Source organism: Danio aesculapii, chromosome 23 (assembly GCF_903798145.1).
Source record: "Danio aesculapii chromosome 23, fDanAes4.1, whole genome shotgun sequence".
Classification (NCBI taxonomy): Eukaryota; Metazoa; Chordata; class Actinopteri; order Cypriniformes; family Danionidae; genus Danio; species Danio aesculapii.
In genome coordinates this window covers 33,098,795-33,120,760 of record NC_079457.1, presented here as the reverse complement: position 1 = coordinate 33,120,760, position 21,966 = coordinate 33,098,795, and the positions used below count along the sequence as shown (strand labels likewise).

The 21,966-nt window shown below is 38.7% G+C and overlaps 1 pseudogene; it reads right to left on the bottom strand.

The window, feature by feature from the left end:
* Positions 1–10,391: 10,391 nt before the first annotated feature.
* LOC130217553 (uncharacterized) lies at positions 10,392–15,081 on the bottom strand (annotated as a pseudogene).
* Between the last annotated feature and the right edge of the window lie 6,885 nt (positions 15,082–21,966).

Genomic DNA, 21,966 nt, shown 5'->3' with positions numbered 1-21,966 from the left:
GATATTAGCGTCTGTGTGCAAGTCCAAGATGAACTCAGTGAATCTGATGTTACGCTGCATCTTCTTTTGTTTAAAGGTAACTGTGTAGTTACTAATGCAGTGAAAGTCTGTTTGTTAATTAGTCACACATAAACACAATAATGCATTTAATGACTTTATTTAAAAAGTTTTTGTAGTGAACTGATGTACGATGGTTCTCAATATGCTCAGATATATTACTTAGACATTTAAAATGTTGATTTTAATGCCAGTAAATGCCAATTAAAACGTAGTTGCTTTCTGCAAATATAAATAATTAACTCAAAGGTTTGTAAATGATCATTGCATCAGTTATTGAATATTCTCTTGTTAAAAAATACAACATTTTTCTGTAAAAACAATTTTACAGAAAAATTCTGTATTTTTTTACAAAAAAAGTTCTGGCAACCATAGCTGCCAGTATTTTTCTGTAAATTTTACAGTTTTTTTACAGTGCAGAAGTGACCCTATTCTGGGCCACAGTTTGCTTTTATTCTTTGTCAGATCTGGCCTACAACAGACACTTGCTGGGTGTGGCAAAGTACAAAAATCCCAGCATGCATTGCAGTATGAATACATTATATAGCTTATTGATGCTACAGTTTTCATTATTTGCTTTTGATTCTGCTGTTTATGTTGACGTTGTTGATTTCATCACTTTTAGTATCCTGTTTGGGATGTTTGTGAGTTTTGTTCATTTTGTTAATTGTCACCGTATTAGAGGTTCATACACTGATTATTGATGTCTCTGTTAGCAGCTGTTGAACCATATATTTTTTAGTTTATAAATATTCATAATTCTGTGGCATGTGCAAGCATGTTATTACGTTATGTCAAATAATGGATTGAACATTGGATAACATCAGGGAATTATATTATTTCATCACAGGTTGTGCCTCACTTCATTTTATTGTTTTTAATTTTATTGTTTTTTTTTTTTTACTTAGCTTGCTTGCTGTAGTGAATAAACTTTTTAAGCAAAGTTCTTAAAAGTTACAGCATCTCAAAAGAAAATTTATATTAATAGGTTCAGGGCTATGAGCCCAACTAAAGCAAACACTTTTTTTCCATGATAGTGACTTTAGTCTATGTGGCCCACACATGTTTTAAGATTATTGGTCCACATTTGCCATATCTTCTCTGGGCTGCTTTCGGCTCACAGCCACATTAGCCAGAGCTAACTGTGCCAAATATTTGCCAAAAGTGGCCCACATTTGTTTTAAGATAACTGGGTCGCATGTGACATATCTTCTCTGGGCCACTATAGGCTAATTGGCTGCATTAGCCAGAGTTTACTGCACTGAATATTCGCCAAAAGGGGCTCACATATGTTTTAAAATAACTGGGCCACATTTGCCATATTTTCTCTGGGCCACATAGGCTCGGTATGCTTTCAAACGAACCCTGGAGAAGTTTGTTTGTTGTGAGAACATGATCTGAACTAAAACAGACCCAACTGCAAAAAGTGTTGCGCCTTTTAAACTAATCCAGCTGCCGTAGTCCGATGCGCTGTCCCATCTTATGGGGTTTGGAGGAAAAATATTTGTTGACAGCACTTTACTAACAGTTTTAAACACAGAGAGAGAAAGAGAGAAGGAAAACATTACCTGATTAATTGTTGGTAATATTTCCGGAGAATGACCATCGCAGTTTAGCTGTATGAATTCACGCCTCCTCCTAATGCCTTCGTTGATTGCAATGCATTCAAACATTGTTTTCCAGCCGCAGCTAGCTTCATTCCCGAAATGTATAGTTTGTCTAAAGTGATGTTTCCAAACTATATAGTATACAATGATCAGGGATACATCAGCAAATGCAGTGACATTTTGTGTCTGCCGGTTTGTTTACTTGCGGGAGGGAGTTCCATTGACATTTTCCCTCATGTCTAATCTGACCCCAGATAGCATACGAATGTGTGCCACTTTAGGCAGTTATGTGGCACTGGTGGTATTCCTTCGGCCCAGACAAAATGAATGTGAGCCTGAAGTGGCCCACCTGTGCAATGGCAAAGGGGGGCCAAAGATTCAAATTCATACATGGGCTTTTTATGGCAAAGATGTGGCACAGTTAGCTCTGGCAACTGTGGCAGTGAGCCTAATGTGCCCCAGTTATCTTAAAACATACAGTATGTGGACCACATAGACCTATGTCACCATCACAGAGAAAAGTGTTTGCTTTAGTTTGGCTTATAGCCCTGAAACTCAAACATACAGTTTCTTTTGGGCTGCTGTAACTATTAAGAACTTTGCTGGGAAAGATTACTCATTACAGCCAGCACAAAAAAAAAAAAAAAAAACCTGTGGAGCACAACTTGTGATGAAATATTATAATTCACTGTTGTTACTCAATGTTTTATCCATTGCTAAAAGTACTGAAATAACATGCTTACACATGCCACAGAATAATGAAGGTTTATAAGCTTAAAAAAATATATGGTTGCACTTCTGCTCACAGAGACATCAATAATCACCGTATGAGCATCAACAACGGTGACAATTAATAAAATGAACAAAACTCACAAACATCACAAACAGGATACTAAAAGTGATAAAATCAACAACGTCAACATAAACAGCAGAATCAACAGCAAATAATGAAAACTGTAGCATTAATAAGCTATATGATGTATTCATACTGCAATGCATGCTGGGATTTTTGTACTTTGCCACACCCAGCAAGTGTAAGGTCTAGGCCAGATCTGGGCCAGAATAAAAGCAAACTGTGGCCCAGAATAAGGTCAGTTCTGGTTCATTTGGTTGAGTTCTGGCTAAAATGTGGTATTGCTTTGGCTTTTTTTGGACCAGATCTGGCAAACAGGAGTGGACCGCCAAAGTGCCATCATTCCATGCGGTATGTGGGCCGGATGTAATTTGAGCCACATGAATTTTGCTAGCTGGGATAAGTGCAGATGCCGTTCAAATTATAATGTCTTTAGGGAAGTGCTCCCGGCTCCGGTTGCCCAAAATAATCCAGACTAACAATTCTTTAGAGTATTTGAATGATTGATTTCAAAGAATATATATTTTATGTATATGCTAATGCAAATAGATGTGTCGTTAATATAGTTGTAAAATGACAGAGTGTGTCTGCTTCCTGAACTGTGCTAGGAAGGCTGTTCCAGAGTTTAGGTGCCAGAAATGAGAAAGATCTACCGCCTACAGTTGATTTTGAAATTCTGGAAATAATCAATTGTCCAGAATTAATTAAGCATAGTGGACATGACGTATAAGACACCAGGTGCTCCCTCAAATACTGGGGAGCTTAGCCATTCAGGGCTTTGTTGGTAGTCAATAAAAGTTTTATTATTATACAATATTTAACAGCCAATGCAATGATGAAAGAACTGGAATAATCATCAGAATTCTTTGTTCTAGAAAGCACTTTAGCAGCTGCATTTTAAACTAGCTGAAGTTTTTTTTTAAATAGGCCTGCAGGGAAACTGCCTAGTAACAGATTACAATAATCTAATCGAGTGGTCATGAAAGCATGAATAAGTTTTTCGCATCTGACATTGATAGCATATGCCGAAATTTGGCAACATTTTTAAGATAAAAAATGCAGTTTTACAGATGCTTGAAATCTGGCCTTAAAATGACAGTTCACTATCAAAAATCACCCCCAAAGTTTTGACGATGAGGACTGAACTAAGAATCTATCAAGGGTTAGACAGTGTTCTAGGTTTTTGCGTGTGAGGTTTTTGGGTCCAGTAAGCAAGACCTCAGTTTTATCTGAATTTAGTAATAAGAAGTTATTAGTCATCCAATTTTTAATATCAGCAATACAATCTGTTAATTTCGTAAATTCATACAAGCTATCATGTTGAGAGGAAATATAAAGTTGTGTTTCATCAGCACAACAGTGGAAGCTAACTCCATGTTTTTTAATGATGTCGCCTAGCGGTAACATATATCCAGCAGCCTATATCCCACATACAGATGTTACTACTTCAATGTGTTCCTTTTGGCGCCATTCATACCGCGGCGACAGCGGTACTTGGTGCGCCAACAGCTTTTGACCGCTGGGTGGCAGTTTAACCACAGATATTCAGCTTTGCCTTTCCACAACACTAAACAGACTTTTCTGTGCGTACCTTATGTGATCAGATGTGTTCAATTAAAATATAATTTTGAGTTAGTTTTCTTAGTAATAAACATGATCTTATGTTCGGTCAGCGCGCTTCAAGTTTTGCCGTTGTGTGCTGTGTGTTTGAGCGGAAAAGCGTGTTACTTCTGTTTCATTGTTCAGTCAAATGAAAGCACTGCAGGGTTTCTGTTGAGGTGACAGCGGGGTTTGGGTTGTCAATGTGAGTATAGCAAACTTTTAAAGATGGAGGAGAGTACTTGTGGTCGCTGTTTCAAGTTATCCAGAGTTGTATCTATAGATCTTGAATATCACAATATTATTAAAATTACAATTATAACATCGACAGCAACTCGACTCGCGCACACCAGCTGATTCAGTCGTTTTCTAGTGACATACAAAAGAGTGCAGGGCTTCTTTTTTTTGTCTACCATAAAAGGCAGCGCGGTGCGCCGCGCATTTTTGGAACGTAAAGGCGTGCGCTTTGTGATCGGCCACTAAATGTACAACAAATATTTGTTAACTCTTTGGATGGTAACACATGCAAACACACGTTTCTACAGACGCATTTTGCCAAAGAAGCAAATTGAAAGAAGGATATTTCTGGTCACAGTTTCACACAGAGTTGACATTAACCAGCGCTAATGCAGATCACCTCTGTGCTGTCTGGAGCCGCTTTATAAACTTAAAAAAGCAGGCTGTTGATGATTTAGGGTGGGCTACAACCAACAAACCCCTTTTTTATTTTATTTATTTTATTTTTTTGAAAATTACAGTTATTAATAGTTCTTATATAATATCAGCTTTTAAAATAGCCTACAATCTACGAATCAAACAAATAAAGATTTTCTTGATTTTGGTATAATGATAACTCCGCACCAAACTGAGGCTTTTATTTTATAGCTCATAAAACATGTATGCAATGTCATATGTAAGGGCTGTGACGGTCACCGTGATGACAATCACTCTAGAACACACGTTTTCTGTTTTGTTGCCAAGTAGCCTATACATTTGTGAATATAACGTTAACTTAGACGTGATACAGCAAGTTCAAGTTCAGCCATGAACCTCGCTGGAAAACTTATATTACTTATTATATTCGTGACGAACGAGAAAGGCGAATCAATAATTAGGATGAAGCTATTTGTTGGGCTTGTTTAGAAAAATAAGTGTTAAATGGACAAACACGTCGAACCTCCAGAGCTGCGGTCATGTCACCCAGCCCATGAAATGCGGAGCCAGCTCCGGTGTCATCTACTGAACGCAAATACCCAGCTAGTCAGCCAGGTATGGCAGAGAGGCCTTTTCAAAAATGGCCAAATACAAAAGAGAAACTGATAAATAGTAGACGTTGATGAGAAATGGAGCAGCATATTTGGTAGTTGAGAACGCGCCGCTCCGCGATGTAGAGCTGGTTTCCGAGAAATGCAGGCGGCGGAGCAAGATACCCTCTTTGCCACGGTTGCGAAAAAGTATCTTCATGCGCTACAGGCACACCGTTTCAGTGCTGCTGGAAACATTGTAATCTCAAATAAGTCTCTGCTTAAACCGAACAAAGTCAACATGTTAGTTTTTCTGGCAAAGAATTTAAAATATGAATAGAAAACAAAAGGCGGAGAGACGCAGTTTTTTTTCAACATCTGACTTATGTTGTTACAAGCCTAGGCTAATATTTTTGTTCTTCGTTACTACTTATATTATTATTGATAAGTATTTGTGAAGTTTCTAAAATGTAACGTTTACTGTTTCAAGCAGTTAAAGTTATTTCTATTTAACTAGCCTACATTATAATAGGCTGTATTGTGTTGTTTTATCAACGAAAGTTAAGCAACAAACATGTTCGTTTGTACGGATATTTAGCATAATACCTTGGTCTTTTTTGATTTCTTATTTTTTACATGAAATGTAAATTAACTTAGGTAGGCTACTTGGGTACAGGGGCGTAATTTGTTGGTAGTATACCGAGGAATGCTTAGACAGTGAATATTGTCATCATTATTTAAAAAAATTATAAATAAATAAATAAAACACCTTACGGAAAGGATGAAATAAAGGAAAATCATGCTCCTAATCATTCTTCATAATCTGATTCGTAGCTATACATGCAATAAACTTATATTGCGCCGACAAGAACAAGCTCTAAAAGGTAAAGTCTAAAGCCAGAGGAGTTATTGATATTAATGTTAGTTGTTAATATGATCGTAAACACTGCGTTGTATAATTAACGCTGTCATTGTGTCGTGTCTGCGATTTTTTTTTTTCTCGTTGAAGAACAGAAAATTCATGTTATCGCCGTCTTCCCAGCCAGGTTTTCATGCACAGTTTCCGTTTTTGTTTCTTCTCAAACAATAAAGTTTCGCTTTAGCAGGCCCGGCGGCAGGATATCATAAATGAGGGCGCAAGGGCGATGTTTTTATATGACGTGCTAAAATTTAAAATTGAAATTTACATGAAGAGCTTTATTAGTGAAAAGCTGCCGAGCGCAAGGAAATGGGCTATAAGCTATATTTGCTCTTATGTGCTGAAATACTTAACACTTTCCTTAAGACCACAGAATAATATGCAACATCTAAATGTCATATAGCCAATAAGGAAAAATTAACATGTTTCAGGTCTCTCCAGTGCATTTGGACTGAATATTTGACTGTCTTACTGGATGTCTCCAGTAACTAACAAACATAGAGGCACAAGCAGACTGTAGGATTCATTAATTAATTCTTTCTTTTATTTATTTATTGTCAACCAAATATATATAAATTAATATGTGTGTGTGTGTGTGTGTGTGTGTGTGTGTGTGTATGTGTGTGCGTGTGTGTGTGTGTGTGTGTGTGTGTGATGGCAGCAGACTGAAGAAGTTGTGCATTGGGTGGGTGGCATCTGCTGTTATGCAGAGGGCTTTACGGGTAAGACGTGTGCTGTAAATGTCCTGAAGGGAGGGGAGAGAGACACCAACGATCTTCTCAGCTGTTCTCACTATGCGTTGAAGTGTTTTCCTGCAGGATGCAATGCAGGTTCCAAACCACACAGTGATGCAGCTGGTCAGGATGCTCTCAATAGTGCCTCTGTAGAAGGTGTACATGATTGGGGCTGGTGCTCTTGCTCTTTTGAGTGGCAGCCTGTTTGAACATATCCCAGTCTGTGGTATTGAAGCAGTCTTGTAAAGCCTCTGAAGAACCTTCTGGCCACACTTGTATCTCCTTGCAAACCGGTTTGGTGACTTTAACGATCGGTCTGTAAGCAGGCATTAGCATGACAGTTAAGTGGTCCACCAAGGTGGGGGAGGGGGAAGGCTTTGTAAGCTCCTCTCTGTGTGGTGTAAACAAAGTCCATTGTGTTATTGCCCCGTGTTGGAAAGTCTTGTTGTATTTTTGGAAACACACTCTTTAGGTCTGCATGGTTAAAGTCCCCTGCCAGGATGAGAAAAGCATCGGGATGGGCTGTCTGCTGCTCACTAATGTGCAGTTTCCGTAAACACAAAAGCACAACAGTCCTTTACAGTCCTGATGAACGAAGTAGACGGATGTAGTCCAGTTTGTTGTCTAGCGAGCGTACGTTCGCTAGAACGATGGAGGGGATAGCGGGTTTGTGGGGGTTAGCCGCTAACCTTGTTCGCATACCCCCGCGCTTACCCCTCTTCTGCTTCCTCTCGCGCCGCTTGAAGCGCCTCCATTGTGGGCGAGGTGGTGAGGTGGGGGTCGGAGGATGGGTAGGCATCCGGAGCAAGCCGAGATCTTGCAGCTCATCAGTGTCCGCGGAGTTTAACTTGTGAAGTTTGTTTCTACCGATGTCGAGCAGAAATGTTCGACTATATGCGCACTTAAGGACAGATAAACGTGACGTTGACGCACAATAACACGGCGACGTACAAGACGAGGAACACAAAAACACATTAATAACATATTAATAAATAACACCAAGTTTTAACACATCTGCTACATTCCAGTGGAGCCTCCGTTGCGCTCTACCACAGCTGGCAAAACTTTCTGAAGGTGGTTTAAGCACCAAATAAGTGGTTTAAATTATGTTAGTCTCCTTATTTCTTTCCGTTTTATTTTAAATATTATAAATGTTTAAAGTTTTAGGTAAAGACGTCAAAATATGCCCACACATGCAAGCTAAACTAGATCATATCTGAGTCATCACGCTTTATTACCCAACCAAAATCAGCGAGGAAAAAATGTTTTAAATTAAATTATATTTAAATGTTAAATTAAATAAAAAAAATGAATTAAAATTTTAAATGCCATTTAAAAATAGTTGCTAAAATTAATGTGTTACTTAGTTACATTTTTAGGCATTAGCCAAACAGAAAGCCTGTCTACGGTAAATCCACACGCACTAAATAGCCTACCTTTTTCTTTTATAACACTGTAAACATAACTTTGCAGGTCGATCATCTTCAAACGCAAAAGGCATTTTTAAGTGTCCTAACTTGACTGCTGCTGTAGAATGGGATGTTTTTTTTACATAACTTTAAACGTGTGCTTTAGCTATGTCAAAATGAAAGCAATTTTTTTTAAGGGTTCTGCGTTTTGTCAATTGTATAATAATAATAATAATAATAATGGATATAACAAATTATAATATTATAGTATAGACATTTTCACTAGGCTACTTTAATATTAATCCCTAACTGAAAAACTAATTTGAAAATGACTGGCAGCTGTGCTAAAATTAATATAACGGCAAATTTCTTCTGCGTTTTTTCCCTTTATAGCTCAATAGTTTTATTCAAAGAATATAGTTCTCTCTTCAACTTTCAGGTTTGAGGTGGGGGAAGAAGTGGCAGAGGCAATTCAAATGTACCATCTCTAAATTAAAAAAGGCCACTTACGCGGCATCTGTGTGTAAAGATTATTACCTTATTTTTATTTTATTATTATTATTTATTTATTCATTCATTTATTCGTCATTCATTTTCTTTTTGGCTTAGTCCCTTTATTAGTCTGTAATTGCCACAGCGGAATGAACCGTCAACTTATCCAGCATATGTTTTACGCAGAGGATGCCAGGAGGGCCAGCTGGGGCTTCGGGACGGAGTGAAAGGAGAGGCAGGACTTTGCCCCGAGTCTGGGAAAGATGGCTTGCCGTCATTGCACTAGTTTTCCGATGGCACACGAGTTACATGCGCCAAACACATGAACAAATAAATTAATAAATAAGGGAAAGAAAACATCTAGCCTTACAGGCTGAGTTCGTTTTGATTATAATCGCCGTTAAGTTTCCGTTTTAAATGTAAGGCTGTTGCATAAAATAATAAAATTGCTTAAAATAATACAATTTTAATTTATAAGTGACTTTGCTGCGTCCCCCTTGATGTTTCAATAACGCATAATAATCTATACACCATATTAAAGACACTTAAATAGTCTACTTAACACTTTCCTTAAGATCACAGAGTAATATGCAACATCTAATTCCGGGGAAGTTCTGGGGGCAGGGTTTGCGTGACATGCTGCAAGCTAGCCCGACAGTGAAAACGCGACATGATTTCGGCCTCACTGATGCCCATTAACACCTGACAGACAAGCTTTTGGTTATGAGAAGGGGGAAGGGGTCTCCACTATTAAGTGTTTTTCACAAACATGAATACTGTAGGACTCAAATGGTCCATTGCATGTTCAAAAATTGACGGAGACCTGAGTTAAAATTAAGAAGTTTTATTTTGAATGCAAGAAGTTAGAGAGTACCAGTTCTGCGCAGGAGAGATGTAATTTCAATTCAGCTCTGGTCTCCTTTGGGCTCTCCTTCATGTTTTATTATCTAATCTCAACTTTACATATGATGTCATCTTGGCAGTTGGACCATTCAGCAACCAAATGTTCATCTTTCTGGTATCTTCTCTTGACAATTGGCCTTAACCGTCGACTAGGCAAATGTTTCAGAGCACGAACACACAGTTCATACATTTCAGAGCTCTCAGCATTTTACATACACCCATGTTCGATAACAGGCAGGTTGCTGAGAGCAGCCCATCAACTCTTCTCTTATGCACATATGGCATTTAACTCCTCAGAAAAAGAAACCCCTTTATGTCTGTATTTATTAGTAAATGTTAACAAAGCCTAACAATAAAAAATGCTATGCTTCAATCCCTCTCTTGGCCTCTGAAAAGAGGCCACACCACTTTAATAAACACTTAAAAAATCTCAGAATTCTTGGTCCAATATGTCCAGATGAGCTTGGGTCGAAAACCTCGATGAGGAAAGACACCCAAGCGGCCCCCTAGTTGGCTTATGGGCAGCCACCACATGTTCACCTGACACATCATATCAGACCATTAAGAAAATAAAAGCAATAAACACAATCATAACAGTCAAACAATGATGGTACCTATAAATTCCCTATAAACCAGTGTGCTCAGGCTGGACTGGGCCGAAAACCCCTGTGGGGAAAGTCACCCAGTCGGTCCCCTAATTGACGTTTGGGCAACCACAACATGTCAGCTGAGTCAATCACACTGAAATTATCTAGACTACAAACATTTCAATAATCAAAATTTAAATCTTAACACATTTTCAAACAGCAAATTTCTCAAACATCAATATCTAAAAAACACATAACTTGTGATGAATCAGCATCTGCAAAGAAGCACAGTTACTGGGAAAAAACAACATTTATAAGTCATATTCCTCCTCCTCTTCCTCCTCATCATTATTTCCAGGAGATATCAGCAGAGGCATTGTGTAAGGGGGTGGAGCTCCATCTTTCTTTTCAATTGCTGCTATTATCACCCTGTTACACAATGTTCTGATACACGGGATGCAACAGCATCCACAGGTCACTATTATGGCCACAAATGTAGCTATAGAGATCAAAATTGATGTAAACAGTTTTATATTTTCCAAACACACCGGTCAGCCAATCATCAAATGGGTTATTTACACCAGAGTGTTCTGCCATTGTTTTAGAAAGGGTTTTTAATCCTTCTAAAGCCCTCGTTACTGATCCGTCTGGGGCCGTATTATTGGTAATAAAAGTGCAGCAAAAATCTTGGAACATGGCACCCCTTTTTCGCCAATAGCATGTCTAGTGCTATTCTATTTTGTATTGCCATTAATGAGGTTGGGGCCAATTGTTCTGATAATCCTTCTATGGCGTCTCTTGTTAAATTTGCCAATCTCATCACATTGTAATGTACATAATTTATTCTATCCACATTTTTACTTGGGGTGACGGAATAGTGCTGAAATTATTGGGATATTCTCGAACCTAGCAGCAATTTGGTCTACTAGTTTGTATTCATCAGGGACTCCTCTCAGGACCCCTATTGAATCTATATAGGTTGGGGAATTTGTGGTTAAGTCGAACGTTGCGTCCCTTTTTCTTCTAGCTGTACTTCCACTCCTTCCCTTATGTCTCTTGTCAATCAGTGTTACTGGTGTTGCCAACATAACCATCGCACATATACCTTCCGTAGTTTTCCCTTTTATTCTTACAAACAATCTTTTTCCTCCACAGTAATAATATAGTCCTCCCCGTATCCTGTGGCTTTCTCTAGTATATCATCAGGGGTTAATTTGGTATAATCCATTTGTATTACAACCCTTCGACCTTTAATTTCTCTACTATGATCTCTGATTGGGGGTCCTATAGTCGTTGTCTTCTTTCTATCTATTACATTGACCCTGTCTAAAAACTCAACTTCTATGATTCCCAGGGGGTCAGTTCCTGATATCTCAACTCCTAATAGTATATGGAGAAACTTAGGCGGATTGTTTTTCCCAGCATAAAGGGTCTCATCTAGGGGGTATCCTGTCCACTCCCCTATGGACATAGTAATAGAGTTCTGGGTAGGACTATAAATCCTTTGTATTTTCAGTTTTCTAAAATTCCCTAACCATGTTGGGTTTGGCGTCCATTTCCCTGTGTATCCCACTACTTTATCTGCCTTACCCTTCGTGTTACACCATGCATTCATAGTCTGATCAAAACAAACATATACATCATATCCTCGCCACGAACTATTGTGCCCCCCACAGTCAATTACCTGACATAGATCAAATGTGTAAGATGTTGTCTCTCCCTTTACATATTCTATGGACAGCCCTCCATAATACTTGGAACACCTGTTTTCTTCCCCTAGGGATCTTTTTAATCTGGTTGGTTTTACAGCTAAGGTTTCATTCCTGTTCTGACCTTTTTCTATTCCCAGAATTGTCCCCACTATTATCAGTGCTACTATCCCTATTGCCCCCAGTAGCTTCCAGTTTTCCCACAACTTGACCCTCATGTTTTATTGATGCTGGTTTTTCTTATTACTCAATTCTGATCCTCCCTTTATCTTATTTTTCACAGCGTTATTGTGTTAACAGCAAGTTATATATAATCAATATCAAAACTACAATAAAAATAGCAAGCACAGTAAACTTATTCTAACGTATAAACGGAAATAGTTATATTCTGGCCTTTAAATGTCTTTTCAATAATGTGGAGAACTCTATAGAATTCCAACTTGTCCAAACCACTCCCCAGCCGGGTTATTGACAATCTGGTGATGTGTAATTTGTCACATTACGTTCTCCTGCAGATTAGACTGCTCTCAAAGACCTCATATGTGGGTAGGTCTCTGGCAAGTGTTTTTGTGATCATGTGGAAAACTATTCTGTCTGCCTCGTGTGTCATAGCACAGTCACCTTTCGTTTTCCTCTGGGCCTTTACTTTGTCAACCCCATATCTTTCTCTGAATTTTTTCGCTATGCCCACTCCAAATGCACAGTCTGCACTGACACAATGGGCTACAGCTTCTCCTTTAGGGGCTGTGAATAAATCCCCAGTTTTGTGGACCACCTGCAAAGTTTGTAGGTTACTTTGTGAGGGATGAAAATTTTTCCCGTGAGCATGTGTTTGTGTGTCACCTCCTTTTGTGGTACCCTCACTCCCTCCTGCATCTCCTGTGGTATCCTCCCTCTCTTGGACCTGCGAAGCAAGGTCCACTCTGGTGTCGTCCAATGATCTGGACGGTGGGTCCGCCGGACAGCACTTAATTGGAGCAGACCAGCGAGGCTCTTTCCATTTACGCCTGTAGATTCTCAATCTCACCCAGTCCCAAGTTCGGTCAGGTAGGGGTGCTGGATATTCGTGTCCCCTAATGTCAGTTGGTAACATTTTGTCAAAAGATTCAATTAGAGCAGTCAATTTGTCATAGTAAATTTTGTGTCATAACGGTTGTACTGGTTCCAATTGTAGTGGGGTCAGTGGGCCAGGAAATTGGCGACCAGTCAACAGTTCAAAGGGTGTGTATCCTGTTGCCCTACTCACAGAGCTCCTTACTGACATCAGAGCCAGTGGAAGAGCAGCCAACCATGTCAATTTAGTCTGTGCACAGATTTTAGCCAATTTGTTTTTTAATGTTAGATTCAACCGCTCAACCTTACCTTGTGACTGTGGGTGATAGACTGCCCCGAAATGGTGTACTAAACCCAATGCCTTTTCCACATCAGCCAGATGTTCATTTTTAAAGTGTGAGCCGTTGTCAGATCTGACCCGGCTCGAAAAACCATGACGTGGGATGTAATGGTTTATCAGACATTTAATGACAGCAGTGCTGTCTTCCTTGCCCACCGGGAAGGCCTCTGGCCATCCGGTATATGGTATATATTATCAATCATAACAAGCAAGTATCGTTTACCATTTACCTTTTCAATCATGTCAGTGAAATCAATTATAACTTCATCCCCAGGCCCATTTGCCAATGGGAACGATCACTGAGATGGTTTCATAGTTGGTTTGACATTGTGCATCTGACAGATGTCACATGTCCTTATTTACCCAGAAATTAGGTGTGGCATAAAAGGATGCCACCATGATTGCAATGCTCGTGACATTTGCTTATCACTACAGTGTGCATGTGTGTGGGCTTCTTTCAACACGCTTGGGACTTGTGACGCTGGGAGCAAAGCTCTACCATCAGGTGCTGTCCAAAGCCCATCCTCGTGTCTGATTGCCCCTCTGTTTTTCCACACAGACTTTTCTTCAGGAGCAGCCATGTCTTGCTGCTCAGATAAGAATTCTCTTGAGAATTCTGGTAGGAGGGATGTCACGTCTGGCTCAGATGTGACCACGAACTGACCCTGTAGGTAGTCTGAGGCACATTTTGCTGCCAAGTCTGCTGCTTCATTCCCTTTTGATATTAGGTCAGTTCCTTGAGAATGACCAGTGCACTTGATAATAGCCACTTTGTTTGGCAACATTATGGCTTCAGAGAGCTCTCTTGCTTCTTTCTCATGAGTAATAGGCCGGCCAGAAGAAGTTGTTAATCCACATCTGATCCACACAGGCAGCTCCACGTGGGCTGTGGACACTGCATATGCAGAATCAGAGTAGATGTTGACAGCCTGTCCTTTTGAATGTCTCAATGCATTGATTAGGGCCAATAGTTCTGCTTTTTGTGCAGATTGTTTGCCAATTAGGGGTTCAGATTTTATGGTGACTAATTGATCATTATGTAATTTAACCACAGCAAAGCCTGCCTTTAATGTTCCATCACCTACGTAAACAGTGTGATTGGGTTGTCTGCTTCAGGAAGTGGGGAGGCCATCATGCCCTGTCTAGCAACTGCCAATCTGTTGCTGAGGCGTCTGTTTTTAGCTAACTTCCTTTCCTCAAGCTAAAGTTTCAAAATTCTCTTTTTTTTTCCTTTAACAACTCACTTCCCTCTCTGTCCACTCTCTCTACTGCTTTGTCTACATACCTTTTCCATCATCACTGCCTGGTACCTCATGAGACTGTTCCATGGCCTGGGTCACACCAGCTGCAGCTCCTTGTAACAGTGCTGCCCTGAAAATTCTATTAGTAACAGGGTTAGACATTGGGTTTTCATCACATGCTTCTTCTCAGTTTTTGACAGCATCTATTTATGTATGATGCTCCTTTTGTACCATCCCAATGTTCGCTCTGATACACTTTGTTGTCTTTCATCTTCTTTACACTGTCCTTCTGTCTCTTCCTCATCTGTCCCACTTCCTCTGTCGCTCTCTTCATCTACTTCACTTTGTCCCTTCCCATGTTCGTCCAAATCACTATTTCCCTCTTTTTCTTTCTTTTAGCTAACTTTCTCTTTTCTGTGTCTTAAAACAGCTTCCTGTGCTCTTTTCTCCTTTATTCCCACTTTCTGAAACAGAGACCCCTTTTGTCCATACAATCAGTACCATAATGTTCAATAATTTCGCGCGTACATTCTCCTAGTTCTTTTATCCATTTTTCCTATCTTTTTTGATCAGTTTGTGCCAATAAGATATCTACCATTTTATCCCATTGTTGTCTTAAAAGAGGACAATCATATTCCTCGCACTCTCTATCAAATTCTCCTTCCATTTTTTTATTTATTTATTTTTTAATCCCTTTTTATTTATTTATTTTTTATTTTATTTAATTTTTTTATCCCTATCCCTACACTCACTATTTCTCAATTCACTAAACCTGCTATCCTTGAGAAATTTACTTGAAGATGTCAGATCCTCGTCAGGATAAGAGGGATCTTCAAGGGTCTGCCTCTCTCAGGGAAAAAGGACTTCTAAATACCGATGTATTCTTAAGTACCGATGTACTTTTACCCTGTTAAATACCGATGTATTTACCCTGATAATTTACCTGAAAATGTTAAATTCTCGTCAGAATAAGAGGGATCTTCAGGGGTTTTGCCTTCTCAGGGAAAGGACTTTAAATACCGATGTATTTACCCTGATAATTGGAAATATGAGTGACTTCGTCAAGACAAACAATTTCCAATTTATTTGCCTATTTAGGGAACAGGACTTCTCTTTAAATCCTAGTGATTTACCCTAACTGCCTATTTAGGGAACAGGACTTCACCGTAAATCCTAATGATTCACCCTAACTTTCTCTATCACAACTTATCACAATTCAATCTTCTCTTCTCTTTTATTCAACACTATTTCAGTTAAGTTTTAATTTATGCAGTCTGTAACGTCCTGCATTCAATTAAAATGTATCAAAGAAATGAACAACGTATTTACCGATGCCAAAAACCACTTATTTAGAATATTCAATAGCAGAATTTTAGAAAAAGGTTTCTGCTTACCTTTCTTTAGAGAGGCGCCTCTGGATTTGGCATCAGAAATAAACGTTCATCTATTTGACAGTCTCCAGTCAATCACGTCGTCGGGTCACCAATTGTAGGACTCAAATGGTCCATTGCATGTTCAAAAATTGACGGAGACCTGAGTTAAAATTAAGAAGTTTTATTTTGAATGCAAGAAGTTAGAGAGTACCAGTTCTGCGCAGGAGAGATGTAATTTCAATTCAGCTCTGGTCTCCTTTGGGCTCTCCTTCATGTTTTATAATGTCTTTCACACACTATCTAATCTCAACTTTACATATGATGTCATCTTGGCAGTTGGACCATTCAGCAACCAAATGTTCATCTTTCTGGTATCTTCTCTTGACAATTGGCCTTAACCGTCAACTAGGCAAATGTTTCAGAGCACGAACACACAGTTCATACATTTCAGAGCTCTCTGCATTTTACATACACCCATGTTCGATAACAGGCAGGTTGCTGAGAGCAGCCCATCAACTCTTCTCTTATGCACATATGGCATTTAACTCCTCAGAAAAAGAAACCCCTTTATGTCTGTATTTATTAGTAAATGTTAACAAAGCCTAACAATAAAAAATGCTATCCTTCAATACACAAAAATCCAAAACTCCTATAGGACGGATGGCGTAACAAAACCTATGCGTTTAAAAACGAAACCGCATTAAATATGGGGCCTTATGAAAATGAATGTTTCTATGCACAACAACTTCTGAACTGAACTAGGCTACCAGTTAGGGGTGGGCGATATGACCTAAAATTAATATCACGGTATTTTTCATCTTTTGAATGGTGACGGCATAATATCATGGAATTACTTTCAATAGCAAAATAAAAAACATCTCAAGGAAGAACGGACAAAAGAAAGTCTCACTTCTATCACTCTTTAAAAGTTTTGGTTTGGGTCCTTGTAAATGCTCAGTCTCGTTATGAGCTGATCTTCATTTCTCTGTGTTGGTGGAATAAAGCAGGCGAGTCAGCCGCACCAATTTATGAGCAGACAGAGCAGGATTCTCATGATGACCACCGGCGCAATTCCGCTCTTTGTTATGAGCTGTAGTTTCAGTGTAAACTTAGTAAAGGTGAGTTTCTTTGGCGATGATGTGTACAGTGTTAGATTTTATATTTAGCAGACATTTGCGCTGAACACGCGGTGAATGCAACGCATCAAGATTCGGGCACCTTCTCCGAAAACACTCGCTTGATCTCAGCTGGGGGATCAACATTTACCTCATGTCATGATCGCTGTCATCTGCGCCATTATTATTATTATAACTTTAGGTGAGGTTTGCAAACCTGTGCACTTTTCACTCCTCAGCCGTTTGTATTTCCTGCAGTAACAAAAGCTCCCTGTTCATTATATTCAGACACACAAATGCTCCCAAATATATTATGAGGGCACATAGATTAAATTTCGGGCGCTCATGCGACCAAAATGGTTGCAATTTCGAGCCCTGTAGTATAAGGACATGTATTCAGACCACAACTGAACGTTTGAAGAAAATTGAATGCCTTATTATTTAGAATTAGCTATTATTGATGTAAATGCAGCCGTTCAAGGCGCATAATTGATTTATTACAGTATTGACGTTATTAGAAAATCCATGTCGTGGCGCAATGTCACACCGGTGATGACTATGACACCGGTGTACTGCCCACCCCTACTACCTGTTATTTAAAATATCTATATTACGCTCCAAGCATTCGCCAAAACGAAAATATTTTTAAGTAAAAACACAGAACATAGCTGAATAGAGTGTTGCCTGCTTTAAACGATGGGTTAGTAATTATATTACAACTGGTTATGTTCAGGTCAATGAAATAATACCTTTAATAAATAAAATATGTTCGTAAGAACGTGGTGGGCCAGTGATTCCGTCGCTGTCATCAGTGGTTTAATGAGCTCAGGAGAATTCTGCTTTGCATTTTTCTATGCATTACTAACATCACTAAACCAGACATTTGTTTTATAAGTTAACCAAACATTCGCAGAGATTCAGCAGTTTTTTTCTGATGCATTTGCCAGTCATGCCAGTCAGTGAAAAAAAAGTAACCGTGGCCCTGTTTGCAGGTATTAATATTCGTTTTTTCGTCAATCTGATGCAACTTTTATTATTTATACAGGACATTAAAATGCAATCAAAAGTTTCAAATCAATTAAACTCAATTTATAAAAGGGCTAGCCTATTATATGCATTAAATACAACTAATTTCCTTTATTTCTGACTAGACCATGCATTTTAGACTATTTTACAATTGTAATATGTGCATATGCTTTTTTTAAATAACATTCGTTTAACAAATATTTTAGCACATCGAAAGTAATTAAGTGACCTGTTTTTTTTTTTTTATTAAAACCTTTATGCAAAAGGATCAGAGGATAAATTATCGTAGGATAAACGTATCTTATGGAAAAACACCAATTGACGGGCTCTGCTTTCGGTTTTAAAAGAATCAAGCAGCTTTAAAAAATATAATTTGCTGAAGAGAAATGACAGGAAAAAAAGAAAGAAAAAGATTAAATATATAGGGACTGTTAAAAGAACATTTCTCTTTAATATATTCTTTCGACTCCGAAACATCAGCTAAGATTATGATGAATGACGGAGTTTCTCTATTGCCTGCTTCAGCAGTGCGTCCCGGTCTATGAACGAGGAGGCGGAGAGAATGCGCTGTTTAGTTTCGGCTTGATATATTTAAATAAAAACTAACACCGAACTGCTTTTAACGCTCAAAAAGTTAAACTAAAATGCACAACTCTTGATGGTTGCACCCGCGGGATGCACAATGAACCAAACGCGCCATTATTTTAATTCTATATTCGTGAAGAATGAGCCATGAGATTGAGATTTTTGAAGGTGCTCTCTAGCGGTGCTCTCTCTCTAAGTTCCTGGCAGAGTAGCGAGTGAAAAAATGTGCATAAAAAAATTGGACAAGAGGAATAACATTTTAAATTATATAACAAGCATCGTATTCTTTCTAATCCTCGCCCAGTTTTAATACAAGTTGTGTTTTTTAAATATTTGTGGCTGGGAAGTTAATTAAGAATATATTTATTATTATATATAATTAAATAAATACATTATATATATATATATATATATATATATATATATATATATATATAGAGAGAGAGAGAGAGAGAGAGAGAGAGAGAGAGAGAGAGAGAGCAAAAAATTATTTTTATTATACTTTTAGTGATCTGCTTAAGGTAGGTCAATTTATTTTTTTTTGCTTTAGATGAAGCAGCATTCAACTTAAGCTCTTTAGACCATGGCCCTGACCGTTTCTCAGTGTTTCACCGCAATATCTTTAAATAAATGATTTATTTAGGCATATTTTCATTATTCATTTATTTTCATTATTCGTTTATTATTATGGACAATAATTCAGACATAAAATAAGATAGTAAAATATAATCAACAACGAAAATGTAAATAAAAACATAAATAAAAACATAAATGAAAAAGTCTTGTCTTAGTCCTATCAAAACGGCAAACACTAAAAGCAGGCTAAAAGACTGCTTTATTTATTTATTTAAGACTACTTATTTGTATTGAATGTGTGTGTCATGTTAGTTGTCTTTTATTTCTTCAATTCCAAAACGAGTCCTGTTTGCACTTAAAAAGTTTACAATAAAGTGTGTTAACAAATTTTAAATGATTAATGAAGGACTTATAATGCTTTGACCTATTGTTTAATATCATTTACAAGCACAGTAGCATATTTAAAGCAGCTGTAAAGGCTATTTCTTTCCGTTCGCATCCCGTCCCTTTGCGCCCCCTGGCGGCTTTTTCACAAACTGCGGTCCTACACTAAAAACAGAGCAGCAGTTATTTCAAACGGCGGCGGTATAAGGACTGGCGGTAATAGTCACTTTGAACTCTCACCTACTGTATATCTGTAATTATTAGGCAGGTCTATAATTACATCCTTGAATGATGTCCGGAATGAAGCAGGTAATGCTCATTATTATGCACAGTAATAAACAATGAAGGCACAAACCATCAGGTTGCTTTGATGACGACAAATCTCACTAAGACAATTTTCTCATTTCTCATTTTCTCATCAACTCAGCTCCCATTGGTGTTACATCACTATCCTTATAAAATCTGGCGACCAAGGCTGCCTCCTGAGTTCATTAGCTTCTTGCAAAGAGACATCACAGGAGAAGATGCAGAACTAAATCTTCTCCAACTACAACCTAAGCGGTACGTGTGTGTGTGTGTGTATGTATGTTTTAACGTTTCTGTTCTTGAGTTCCTAAAATGTTTTTCTCTAGAAAAAAATACAGGTTAATAAATATATTTTATGACACAGTGCAAAAATGATAGTTACAATTTTATTACAAAAATCAAATAATTATAAAATTAATAAAATTTTTATAATGCCAACAATACAGACTTGGAATGTTTCTCAATGATCGATTTATTGTCGATAAGCCATTTAACCAATTAAGGAATTGGAATTTGTCAAAAGGCATCTAAAGGATTCTCAGACCATAAGAAACTAAATTCTCTGGTCTGATGAGACTAAAATTGAACTCTTTGGAGTGAATGGCAGGCGTTACGTTTGGAGAAAACCAGGCACCGCTCATAACCATTAAGTTCCCAGAATGTTCTCTTTAAATAAACAGAGGTTTATATTTTTATTGAAAATGTTTCAATTGACCTCACCATCATGGAGATCAGAGGCTGCTTTACTTGAGGTCTTGAACCTGTCTTCTGCTACCATAATGATTCTCTGGTTGTCATAACTGTGTTTAAAGAGCCCATATTATACATGAAATAGGGTCATAATTAGGTTGTAAGGGTCTCCAACAACAGTCTAATATGCATGCAAGGTCATAAAACACTTTGATGGTCTTATAATCTGCATTTATTTTTACCTAATTATCCCAACGACTCCCATATGAATCGTTCAGCGATTCATTTGTTCCCAACCCCCTCCTCAGCGCGAAGCTAATCTGCGCTGATTGGACCGATGACAGCCTGCTGCAATTGGTCGACAGTGACAGGCTTCAGCGCGAGACAGAGTGAAATGCCCAGCTGGTAATTAACTATATAAAAGTAGTCACAGTGCACACACGCTTCATAGTGTAAGGCTTTTTTCACACACACACAACCCTCCTCAGAAGAACTGGGGAGATCGACGCGAGTCTCTCTCTCTCCCTCTCCCTCTCTCTCTCTCACACACACACACAACGCTCATCAGAAGAACTAGGGAAAGCGACGCGAGTCTCTCTCTCTCTCTCTCTCTCTCTCTCTCTCTCTCTCTCTCTCTCTCACACACACACACACACACACAATGCTCCTCAGAAAAACTAGGGAAAGCGACGCGAGTCTCTCTCTCTCTCTCTCTCACACACACACAACGCTCCTCAGAAGAACTAGGGAAAGCGACGCGAGTCTCTCTCTCTCTCTCTCTCTCACACACACACACACACACAACGCTCCTCAGAAAAACTAGGGAAAGCGACGCGAGTCTCTCTCTCTCTCTCTCTCTCTCTCTCTCTCACACACACACACACACACACACACACAACGCTCCTCAGAAAAACTAGGGAAAGCGACGCGAGTCTCTCTCTCTCTCTCTCTCTCTCTCTCTCTCACACACACACACACACACAACGCTCCTCAGAAGAACTAGGGAAAGCGACGCGAGTCTCTCTCTCTCTCTCTCTCTCACACACACACACACACACACACACAACGCTCCTCAGAAAAACTAGGGAAAGCGACGCGAGTCTCTCTCTCTCTCTCTCACACACACACACACACACACACAACGCTCCTCAGAAGAACTAGGGA